This window comes from Pinus tabuliformis, chromosome 1_2 (assembly GCF_031772625.1).
Source record: "Pinus tabuliformis cultivar Carrire ecotype Pingquan chromosome 1_2, CPIR1, whole genome shotgun sequence".
Lineage (NCBI taxonomy): Eukaryota > Viridiplantae > Streptophyta > Pinopsida > Pinales > Pinaceae > Pinus > Pinus tabuliformis.
The window spans coordinates 598,973,652-598,977,215 of NC_142298.1; positions in this window are offsets into that span (position 1 = coordinate 598,973,652).

Here is a 3,564-nt window from a genome sequence, read left to right on the forward strand (position 1 = left end):
TTATCAGGTCTTTGACAAGCCTCTGGCTTTTTCTCAATATATTTTTTCATATTTTCTCTAAAGAAACAAAAGTATAATTAAAAAAAACATTTTAAAATATAGTTATTTTTTATATTTTTATTTTCTTAAATATATCTTTTCATATTATTTTAAGAAAGTCAAAAAATAATGTCTCTAGGGAGAAAAATAAAATTGTCTATTAAAAATGTAATTAAAAAAATATTTAAAATAATTTATATATTTTTTTAATATATTTTTATTTAAAATAATTTATTTATTTTTTTAATATATTTTTTCATCATTACTATGAAGCTTTTAAGAAATTTATTTAACACAAAAATATCTTTTGATCTTAAAATTAGAATTTTGTATTAACTTATTCACTTTTCAATTATTTTAAATAAAAAATCACTCACCTTTTCCAACTTCTCCTGGCTGAGCATCCTTTCATCTTAAAATTAAATTTTTGTCTTAACTTATTCACTTTTCAATTATTTTAAATTAAAAATGGCTCGTAGTTTCCAATTTCTGGTCTCTTCTTAGCATTTTAGGGCTATAGGATTTCTTTCTTTGGCATGGGAGTTGTCAGGGCATGGATGGTTAAGAGGGTTATAAAATTTTTCTTTCTTCACACCAGAGTTATCAAGGCACACCAAAGTTATCAAGGCACTAAATGGTAAGAGGAGAAGAACAACGCTACCCATGGCTAGGGTCAGCACACGATTCCTGGTGTGCGACTCATATACATCTATTCATAGGCGAGTGAGGGAGGGTTGTGAGATGCATCCTCGGGGAATCGATGGCCAATCCAAGAGGCACTACTCTGTAGCCTGGTCTATGGCAATCAGTAACTGTAGATGTGAAATTCATTTGGACTGATTTTTCTTTTGATTCTTCTCCTCCATTTATTTAACTCAAGGGACCTCTTTTTTGATGTAGAATGTGCTTCAGCTCCTTTCAACCATGACCCTCATGGGGTGCCACCACCAGGGAATGCCCTTTAAGCGAAGGGAGGTGAGGAGGAGGAAGCTCTCCTTCTCACAATCTATGTTTAGGTAATGTGTCCAACAAGACAAAAGAGCCTATGCTCATGGAAAAGTTCATTAAGTTTGGGGAGATCGACAACATAGTCGTTTACCCATAGCGGAACCATGCATTTGTGTATTTCAAGCCCATTGAGCATGCCAAAGTAGTCAAGGAGCGTCTGCAGGGCTTGGCCATGAGAGGCAACTCTTTCTTAATCGAATTTAAGGATGTCTGCAGGGTTTTGTTCCTCCTCTAGTGGAGGTATTTCTGTTAATTCTCCATACACCCTTAGCTTAGCTCAATATTGTGATAAATGTTCTACAAACCCTTGATTATCTAAAGATATTTAATCTGAACACTATTTCCCAGGGGATTTTATCAAATTTCCTCTAAAATTTTGTTTATTTAAAGTATATGGGTCGAGTTCTTTCAATTTCTTGTTTGGTTGTTTCCTCTTAATGCTTGTTTGCACACGAATTTGATTTATTTGCATATTTCAAAATTTAAGGAAAGACAGGAAGATGCCATGATATTTCTTCTTTCTTTGGAGTACAAGCAGAAAGACTGGTTCAAGCACTTATGCATCCTGAAGAGCATATCTTCTATGATAGCTCTCATTAAATGTTTTCTCAAATATTGGGGCCCAGAAATGCATATTTTTGGAGACACCTACCAACACTTGTTGGTGGGTTTAGAAAAGGAAGGTCTTCTTGCTCACCTTGAATGAGACTATTAAAAAACCTTCTTGTGATAAATCTACTACTTTGAAGGATAACATAGGCCCAAAATTTGGACTGAACAATGTTGTTTTCTCTAGGGATAAATACTCTACTAAAGAAGCTATCCTTCACCATTTTGAAGACAATAATGTGCCAGATCCAGGAGGAAGCTACCAGGGTTGTCCTACTGGTGAATGTGAACATAATGAAGAATCTGATTGTGAAAAATCAAATTCTGAACCATCTCATATTTTTTATTTTGATGGAAAATTGATCTTTGATCATGCAATCTCGATGAGTTCATTGCATTCAACTTAAAGAAAGGCCCCTCTGTGTTTTCTGATGAGCACTCATTTTATGATGTAGGTAGAGAACAAGAACATGTTGCAGATTTGGAAAGGGGCTTCAAAATTGAAAAAAATAATGAAGACTATTGGGGATGCAGTTTAATCACATCCCTAACTAAAGTTGTGATAGGTCTGAAGGATACTTGTGATATCATGAGAGAGATGCAAACTGAGACATGTTCTCCTTTGAATGGCAATGCTGATCCTAATATTACCCAAACAATTGTCTAAAATTGAAGGAGTTTGTTGTGATCAAGATTCCTGATAGGCGTTGCAGTTCGTATGTCACAATTCAACCTCTGTCAATTTATTTCATGAATTTGATGAGCAAGACAATGTGAAAAATCTAGCAAGTGGTAGTAGAGGTACACTACACCCCTTTGATGCACAAGAAGTTCAATTATCAAATGATTAATGAAGGTGGTGTTAAAGCCACTACCCAGTTCTTTATTCTAGTGTCCACCTAAACAATGAATGGGAATATGCCTTTGATGGAAAGGGCTAGATGCTCCCTATCTTTACAAAAGAAGAGGGCATACTAAAGGCCTTGAAGATAGAGTAACACCTATCCCTCAGCATTTATGATATATCATGAGTACCACTGTGTGTAGAATTGAAGGAATTTATTATGCCAGATACTGAGTGTTGATTTGGGGTAGCATCAGATGTGCTCTAGCCATGAAATTTGGTGAAGAGGTTGGGGCACATGAGATCTCCAATACGTAGAAAGGGTTTGGGCATATTCTAAACAGTTCAGGAGATATTAAAATAATTAATATTTTTAATTGAGTCCCTACGTCTAAACTTAGGGAAAATAAAATATTAATGTGTATTAATATGAAGTTGTGTTAGAATGGTCCAAAAGACATGGATTAAGCAAGATCTAATCTTAGCTGTTGATTAGGGACTTAATCTCGGCCGTTGATATGTCAATATGAAAAGTATAAGACGAGGCTTGAGGGTCACATGGAGAACACACCAGAGTGATCAGTCATTCTATTCTTTAGAGCAGGGTTTTCTAAGAGAGATAGAATGAGTGATCGGGAGTTGCAGCTAAGGGGCATTGAGTATAGAGAGAAAGAGAGGCAGAGATAGTGACGAGAGAGCAGCGCAGTAGCCAGCGAGAGTGACGCAAAGCCAACTAGGGCTCACACAGGGCCACGTACAGGCAGCCAGGAGTTGCGCAAAGCCCCAAAGAGGCTAGTGTTACTGACGCAAAGGGCCGAAGGGCTGATGCAGGGCCTTCTACGGCTAACACAGACCCATCCGGGCTGATGTAGGGCCAGCGCTGGGCAGAGAGGAGCTGACACAGTCCAAAGAGAGGCTGACGCTGGGGTTTTTGTTGGCATTATGACAAAGGTTTGGTGCTATGACACAGGTGTTGTCTTTGATGGCAACTCACCCAGATGGCAGATCACAGTTCAGGCTCTCAGAATGAAAGAAAAATGGATATACGCAGTTTCCTCTTAACT